Genomic DNA, 9,337 nt, shown 5'->3' with positions numbered 1-9,337 from the left:
GCAAAGAGATGGATGGAGCGAACAACTACTTCCTTAGCTAATCAGCCTATTACTACAGTGGAGTGTCCCTAAATTATTATTAATAAATATTTTTTCTCACTCTTATTTGAACTCTTTTCTCTGATCAATAACACGTGGAGCAAACAAAGCATTACTAACCTACTCAATAGTTTCAAACATTGCAGTGCAAAATTATTGCTAGGGTAATCCTTATTATTCATAACCAAATTATTGAATTTAGGTCCAAGAAATTCTAAATGCATGAAAAGAACCCTACTATAGATTAAATTGCATTGATACTTAAGTTATTCTACTTTTATGAATCAATTTACAAACAACTATCCTAAGCTAAACATGCTTAATCAACTATCAAAATTTTCTAAATTAATCGAAGGGTTATTATCTTCATTGAACATCACCGATAACAATATACTCAGCATAGTCTAGCAGTTATTTGGCATTTGTATATAATGGCAAAATGAATGAAAAAATGCATGAATATTAAAACATCTATCTAAAATGTACTATATTTACAACACAACACACCCCAAAACCTAAGGGATGCATTGTCCTCAATGCATGAATAATGAAAAATGTCAAAATGCAAAAACAACAGCTGGCAATTATAAAAATGTAATAACAACTAAATATGAATGCATGAAACATATATTATAAAATGAAAGAATAAAACAAAAGCTTGGAATGAATTTGGGTTACTCTATTTCGGTTGGGTTGATTTTTTGGCAGCACGTTTGTAGCGTTGTTTCCTTTCTACTTCGCCATCATCATCTTGAATGGATTTTCCAGCATCTCACTTGTAGGGCTTTCGTTTTAGCTGGATAATAGGCACATCTTCATCATCATCAGTATCTGACTTCGTAAGATCATCAATCAGTTGATGAACCGCTTGTTCTTATTTGTTCATAGGTGTAATAGATTTCGGTGTAGTGGTGGTGTCAGTAAGTGTAGTAGCTTGATTCACATTAGCTTCATCCTTATCAGGTTCAACATGTACAGATTCAATTTTCTCTACTTCTCTTTCTTAGTTTATGGTCTTCTTTTTTGTAATGGCTTCTTCGCCATCTTCATCATCATCATTTGGCTCCAATAATAATTATGTAGGAGAAACAGGGAATGTAGGCATAGGTCGGGTAAAGTTCTTCTGAAGAGATTTCATCATGGCCTCATCTCTTCGTCAGACATACCCCCAAAATAGAGCCATTTCCTCTTGAGCTCAGCCAAAATCAGTGGCTAGATTTAGTTGGTGTTTCTCCATCATTTATAATTTTTGTTGCAACATCTCAAGCACATCAATCACAACTTGCTCAAAGTTACTATGAGATGTTAATGAAACAACATCAATATTCATAGGTGGCGACGATGTAGATGTAGAACCCAGATTCCTTGGCATACCTCCCCAAAAAATCTTAGGGCGAGTTGCTTTGTTTTGGCTTATTTTTTGGGGATTGTCTCTTCATTCGCTTAAATAGGAACCTTCATATCTGACAACGTGCTGTAATGAGCGACAAAAAATTTAAAGTACCGGCATTGTTTTAAGAGCAACGATGGACTTCTCTAAAGATAATGCTTCCAACATTGATCTTTCTGCCCGTCATAATCAAATGTAATAATAACAGGTGTTCTTTTGAAATAGTTGAGTTATGAGTAGAAAGGATGAGACGAGTTCTAAAGAAATGATACCAGCCTCTGCAATGAGGCTTCGACGATACATGATAAATGGTATAGCAATCATTTCGAGAAAATATCCACTTCATCCCCGCGACATATAAATCTATCAAAACTTGGTGGAGTTCTTTAGTTGTCATAGTCTTGACAAATTGGGCGTGTTCATCAAGGTCGTCAGATAACCCATATTGCGTATTAATGGAGTCTTCAGCGAACATCACCAAGACACCGCTCACATATATAAAAGCATAGTAGGAAAGGTGAGATGAGCATAAAATTCTTTTAGTACCTTGGTGAGAACATCATTAGGGTAGAGACAGAAGATTTGCCATCCATGTTTCTCCTTTACAAAAGAGATCGCTTCAGAGTAGCGCATAAAAGGGGCATCTTCAAAAAGGAACCCTTTTTCTAGACAAAATGGCCTCTTTGATATGTTATGGGTATACTTTTCTTCTTTAATTTTGCTAAAGAATGTTCGTGGAGGCATAGAGGTGGAAGAAGATGGTGCTTGGTGAGCCATTGGAGAGACAATAGTGTCTAGAAAAAAAGGTGATACCTTTACAGTTTTATGGAATAAAAGTGAAGAAAGTAGAAGAGGTTGAAATAAAAAAGAAGTTATAAAAGAAGTGAACTAATTAGGGTAAAATGTGAGATAAAATATAGCGATGACATGGGGACTAAGATTAACCTGAGATTATGCCCTGACATTGAAAAAAGAAAAATTGAGCAGAAAAAGAAAAATAATAGAAAATTTAGTAAATTAAAATTAACTAATATATTAAATGGGTTGAATTCTACAAACCTAGGCCATGATGTGTCTATAAAAAAAAGAAAATAATAGTTAAGTAAACTTATTGAAGAAACTAAACAAAGAAATTAAAAGCAAAGTAAATGAATAAATCAGACCAGAAAGAAATATTTAGCATTTCGAGAAGTGATGGAATTTTTATCACGAATTATAGGGGCTTCAAAGTAGTGCTTTAAATGTTTGCCAATGACTTTGAAAACGGAATTAGTCTTGCTGTCTTTAACTTCTACAGCTCCATGAGGATAGACATGCACTATCTCGAACGGGACAAACCAACGAGATTTCAATTTTCTACGAAACAATTTAAGCCTGGAATTGAATACCAAGACCTATTGTCCAAGTGAAAATTACCATGGAAAAATTTTGTTGTCATGCTATTGTTTAGTCTTTTCTTTGTACAGCTTGGCATTCTCATAGGTTTGTGCTTGGAATTCTTCCATCTCATTCAACTCTAATAGGTGGTTGGTACCAGCAGCACTCCAATCCATATTCAATTTCTTAATTGCCCAATATGTCTTATGTTCAAGTTCAACGAGCAAATGACAGGGTTTCCCATAAACAAGCTTGAAGGGAAACATCCCCAATGGTGTCTTGAATGCAGTGCGATATGCCCATAAAGGTTCATCCAATCTAGATGACCAATCTTTACGGTCTGGATTGACTACCTTCTCTAAAATTTGTTTAACCTTTCTATTAGAGACTTCAGCCTGTCCATTTGTTTGGATATGGTAGTCATGGCAATTTTATGTTTAACACCATACTTGTTCAAAGCATTAGCAACTAATTAGCAATCAAAGTGTGAAATTTCATCACTTATTAGAGCATGAGGGGTACCAAACTACATAAAAATATTCTTATGTAGAAATTTCAGTACCGCTTTGGCATCATTTATTGGTAAAGCAACAACCTTAACCCACTTGGAGACATAATCAACAGCTAAAAGTATGTGTACATTGGCCCAAGAAGGTGGTAATAGACCCATAAAATCAATTCCCCAAACGTCAAATAGTTTCACTTCTAAAATAGTTTACAAAGGCATTTCATACCTCATCAATAGATTTCCAGTTTTTTGACAGCGATGGTGAGCTTCGTAAATTTCATGAGCATATTTAAACATGGTTGGCCAATAAAAACTAGATTGGAGAACTTTTGCGATAGTTCTTATGCCCCCAAAGTGCCCTACAATGCTGAATGACAATGATATAAAATACTTTGAATCTCATCATCTAGAACACACCTCTGAATTATCTGGTTTGCATAATGTTTGAATAAAAATGACTCATCCCAATAATACTGCTTGGCATCATAGAGAAATTTTCTTCATCTTTGATTGGTGAGGTCAGGTGGCAGCAATCCACTGGCCAAAAAATTTACAATATCAACATACCACGATAATGCCATGGCAACTAATAGTTACTCATCTAGGAAATCATCTTGAATGCGCTAAATATTACCGTCTTCATTTCCTGCTTCAATTCGAGACAAGTGATCAACCACTTCATTTTCTATGCCTTTCTTATCTCTAATTTCCAGATCAAATTCCTACAATAGTAGTATCCATCGATTTAATCTGGGCTTGGCGTCTTTCTTGGTTACCAAATATTTAGTAGCAGAGTGGCCCGTATAGACCGTAACTTTGGTACCTAATAAGCTCTAAATTTGACGAACATAAATACCACGGCTAACAGCTCCTTCTCAATAGTGGTATAATTTGTCATGAACCAGTCAACATACGGCTTACATAGTAGATAGCATGAAATACCTTGTCCTTTCTTTATCCAAGTACTACCCCTATGGAAAAATCACTAGCATCACACATAAGTTTGAAAGGTAAAGTCCAATCTGGTGTTATGACTTTTGGTGTTGTGACTAGCCGTTTTTTCAACTCCTCAAATGCTTGTAAGTACGGCTCATCAAAATTGAAAGATCTATTGTGTTCTAACAATGTACACAGGGTTTTTGATATTTTCAAAAAATCTTTAACGAATCGTCGATAGAATCCTGCATGGTAAAGAAAATTGCATATACTTTTAACTATGGAGGGTGGTGATAATTTCTCAATAACTTCGATTTTTGCTTTGTCGACGGCAATCCCTTGTTGTGAAATTTTATGTCCTAGAACAATGCCTTCACAAACCATGAAGTGGCACTTCTCCCAATTGAAAAAAAGGTTGGTTTCTTCACACCGATAAAGAACTAACTCTAGATTATTTTAAAAAATATTCAAAATTATCGCCAAACACTTAGAAGTCATCCACAAAAACTTCTAAAAATTTCTCCACCATGTCCGAAAATATTTCCATTATGCAATATTGAAATGTTTAAATGGCATTGCATAATACAAACACCATTCGTCAGAACACAGAAGTTCCATAGGGACATGTGGATGTGGTCTGCTCTTGATCAGTAGGAGTTATGGCAATCTAGGTATACCCCGAATACCCATCTAGAAAATAGTAGAAGGCTTTCCTCGCTAATCTATCTAACATCTAGTCGATAAATGGCAGAGGAAAATGGTCCTTCCTTGTTGCTTTGTTGAGTTGTCGATAGTCCATACAAACCCTCCATCTCGTGACAGTACGAGTAGAAATGAATTCGTTATTATCATTTATTACCACGGTGACACCCCATTTTTGAAGTACACATTGAATAGGGCTCACCCAATAACTATTTGAAATTGGGTATATGATTCCAACATCCAGCCATTTCATAATCTCCTTTTTAACAACTTCCTTCATAATGGAATTTAGTCTTCTCTGCTGCTCAATAGATTTACTATGGCAATCCTCTAATAATATCTTGTGCATGCAGATTACTGGACTGATTCCTTTGATATCCGCAATCGTCCATCCCAATGCTTTCTTAGATTTCTTTAAAATTTTCAATAATTGAGCCTCTTGATCTAATGCCAATGCCACAGAAATAATTACTGGCAATGTGTTGTTATTTCCCGAGTAAGCATACTTTAGATATGCTGGCAAAGGCTTCAATTCCAACATAGGAAGATCTTCTATGGATGGCCAAGGAAGTTTAAAAGAATTGTCTGATAAATTTAATGGTTCAAAACTTTTCCTTGGTCCATTCTCAATTTGCTTAACTTCCATCAGTCCATCAAGCTCTTCAATCCTTTCTACTTCAATTAACTCAAATGAGTCTGCATCATCATTACAATTATTGTGATAGAATTCTACAAATTCTTCCTGAACTATTGTGTCAAAAATCTCAACAGCGTAACATTCTTCATCTGTATCTACACACTTCATAGCATTGAAAACATTAAAAGTTATATATTGATCATTAACTTTCATAGTTAATTCACCTTTTTATACATCAATTAATGTTCTACTAGGTGCTAGAAAAGATCTCCCAAGTATGATTGGTACCTCTTTATCGGCCTCACATTCTAGAATAATAAAATCTGCTAGAAAAATATATTTGTCAACTCTTACCAACACGTCTTCTATTTTACCTTCTCGATGTGCATATGAGCGATCAACTAATTGCAAAGTGATAGTTGTAGGTCTCGCTTTCCCTATTCCCAACTTCTTGAAAATAGACATAGGCATTATATTTATACTTGCACCTAGGTCGCATAATATTTTTCCTACATAATGGTTTCCAATAGAGCAAGGTATAGTAAAACTCCTTGGATCCTTCAATTTTGGTGGCTATTTGCTTCTCAGCATTGCTGTGCATCCTTCAGTGAGAGAAACAGTTTCGAACTCCCCTAACCTTCTCTTCTTTGATAAGATATCTTTCATGAATTTCACATAGTTGGGCATTTCTTCCAATGCTTCCACCAACAATATGTTGATATGTAATTATTTAAGAACTTTCGATAATTTCTTGAATTGAAATTTTTGCTCAGATTTTTGGAAATGCTGAGGGAAAGGTAGCGGTGGCCTTCCTTCCATTTGTTGAGGTTGTTGCGCCATGGCCTTTTTATTGGCATTACAAAATGAATCTACTTCGACATTTTTTTTGGTTAATCTTTTCCTTTGTAGCCTACTCCGCTACTGGTTCAAAATTCTTCGTATTTGTGAAATTTGAACTATGTTCTGCAATAATGGTGTTATTAACAACTCCTGATAACTACGTACCACTTCTGAGCGTAATGGCTTGCCACTGTTCCTTTCTTTGAGATAGTGCTCCTTGTGATCTTGAGCTTAATTCTTTGGCATTTTTCCCCACTTGATTCTCTAAAGCTTTTAAAAGATGTAGCTTGACTTTGAATGATAGCATCATTCTTGGCCATGTATTCCTTCAATAGATCTTCCATTGATAAAGAACTCGAAGCTAAATTTTTTGAACATTTTTTCTTGGCATGAGTTAATTGTATCCACTGGTGCACCCGTAACATTCTATCGAATAGAATTGTTGGAATTTCCCACCCTTAGATTACTCCAACTAAAGTTGGGATATTACTTCCACCTCGGATTAAATGTGCTAGAATATAGGTTGTTATTGTTGCGATTAAAATTTCCTATATAATAAACTGAGGCTGGATTCGATGGGCATTCATCAAAAACTGATCTTCTCTGCAGTAAACACATGCTAACTCACTTGCTTTTATTTCCTATACTACAGCTGGTCTTTTTAGTGTTTTAATCATATTCGTTAAAGATGATACCCATTGGCAGATGCATCAACCACTGTCCTTGTATGTACATTTAATCCATTGTAAAATATTTCCATTTGCGTTCAATGTTGAAAACCAGACATCATGCATTTTCTAAGACATCATGCATTTTCTAATTAACTCCTTGAATCCCTCCCATGCTTCATATAATGTTTCATTCCCAGACTGTTGAAAGGACATAATATCATTCCTTAATTTGGCATTCATGTTTGGAGGATTATATATCAGTAAAAACCTCTGACAAAGTTCATTCTAAGATGCCACGGTACCTAATGGCAATGCATTTAACCATGCTCTGGCATGATCTCACAATGAATAAGGGAATAACTACAATTTTAGGGCATCTTCACGAACACTCTGCTACCTGAATGAATCGCGGACTTCCAAAAGAGTATTAAGTGTAATCGTGGATCCTCAGTAGGCAATCCACTAAACTTCCCTATAGTTTGTAACATTTGAAACATCACCGACTTTAACTCAAAATGTTGAGCCTGAATATGTGGCCTAACAATTCCTAGATTCAGATCATCTAAGATCGGCACTACATGGTCTTTGATGGGTCTGTCTCTGTTATATATTGTAATAGCCCGTTTTTAGTGAAATTGGAATAGTGGTTTTGGGACCACAAATATGACATGAAAATATTTATTTTATTATTATTTTAAGGTCTATGGTATGTTAGTAGTGTCGTATAAAAATTTTGTTAAGAAATTTTCCCGTTTGCATGCTTTATTTCATGAAAAGGACTAAAACGTAAAAGGTGCAAAAGTGTAGTTCTAGTAGCTAAAGGTGTTAAATGGCTATAGAAATTTAATGTAAGAGGACTTATATGGTAATTAGATCATTTATGTGGTAATGGACATTTTTGGATTTGGATTTATTGAAATTAAGGATATTTTTAAAGGATAAAATAGTAAAAGAATTAATAAGGTTAAATTAATTAAAACCAAATTTCATTCATCTTCTCCAAATTAGCTACCACCAAGAATTGAAGAAATAATTTTCCAAAAATAGGGTTCTTCATTCGACCATATTGATTTGCTTGCATGTAAGTGATTTTGATCCCATTCTTAATGATTTCTATGTTTTTGAAGTCTTTGTAGCTTAATCTAACTAGCCCAGGGACTAATTTGCAAAACTGTTACAGGATTAGGGTTTTTTCATGAACATGTTTGTATGATTTATAAAGTTTGATGAAATATTATGAGTCCTTATTGATAAATAAACAAGTTTTGTAAACTGATTTTTGATGAAAATGTCAATTAGGGACTTATTTGTAAAAGTAGAAACAGTACATCGTTAAATTGTGAAATGATGATTTTTATGAATTGATATGTCTTCATAATAAATTCGACTAGCATGGGTTAAGGATGAAATTGCGTAAATTTCCATTTATGAGCTTAAGGACTAAATTGTAAAGAAGTTAAAATATTATGGGAAAAAATGTAAGTTTGTAAAAGGATGAATTTTGGATTAAATTAAATATTATGTGTATTAAATAGATTGAATTTACCTATTTAGATTAAGATAGGCCTCGTAAGGATTTAGATCGGGGTAAAGCTAAAGCTTCGAATTAGTTGACTCCGTTTCTACGCCTTAATCGTCGAGGTAAGTTCGTATGATTAAATATCGCTTTAATGTTATTATAAATGATATGTTAATATGTTAAATGTTATGTCAATTGAATGATAAAAATCCAACAATGCCATGCTATGTCAATTGAATGTCCTATCGATGGCTGAGGTCTTGCATTTGTTGTGGATACTCTACAGCTTTTGTGATTAGCATCGTGTACCTTACATTGAAACCCACAGCTCATTTGAACAAGCTCATTTCATAGCTTGTGTGAGCAATGATGTAAAGGAAAGGTTACCGTTATATGTTTAGCACACTTCGTGTGAGCTATCTCGAGTATTCGATGATATTCTAAACAGTTCAACGAGCATGAAAAGGAAAGGAACCGGTAAGTGTTCAATATGAAACATGATATGTATTTATGAAAAGAATTGAAATGGTGAGTTGTATTGAAAGTATGTTATGTTAAAGAAGATGATGAATTCAAATGAATTATGTTCATGTGTAATGGCTTGTCTATGTTAAACTCATGTAGATTATGTTTGAGTATGCTAACATGTGTTGTTGTTGGTACTTAGGCTTGTGCCAAGCTTACGGTTGGATTGTATTATGTATAAATTTAAGGTTAT

At 34.4% G+C, this 9,337-nt stretch overlaps 1 non-coding gene across 1 annotated transcript; it reads left to right on the top strand.

Annotated features, from left to right (window-relative positions):
- The first annotated feature begins 7,228 nt into the window (after positions 1–7,228).
- LOC121216579 (small nucleolar RNA R71) lies at positions 7,229–7,331 on the top strand. Its single transcript, XR_005912760.1, has one exon. It is a non-coding gene; the product is annotated as a small nucleolar RNA R71 (small nucleolar RNA).
- The last annotated feature ends 2,006 nt before the right edge of the window (positions 7,332–9,337 follow it).

This window comes from Gossypium hirsutum, chromosome D04, assembly GCF_007990345.1.
Source record: "Gossypium hirsutum isolate 1008001.06 chromosome D04, Gossypium_hirsutum_v2.1, whole genome shotgun sequence".
In the NCBI taxonomy this organism is placed as follows: domain Eukaryota; kingdom Viridiplantae; phylum Streptophyta; class Magnoliopsida; order Malvales; family Malvaceae; genus Gossypium; species Gossypium hirsutum.
Note: the sequence above shows the minus strand (reverse complement) of the source record. Positions and strands in the feature narration are given on the sequence as shown.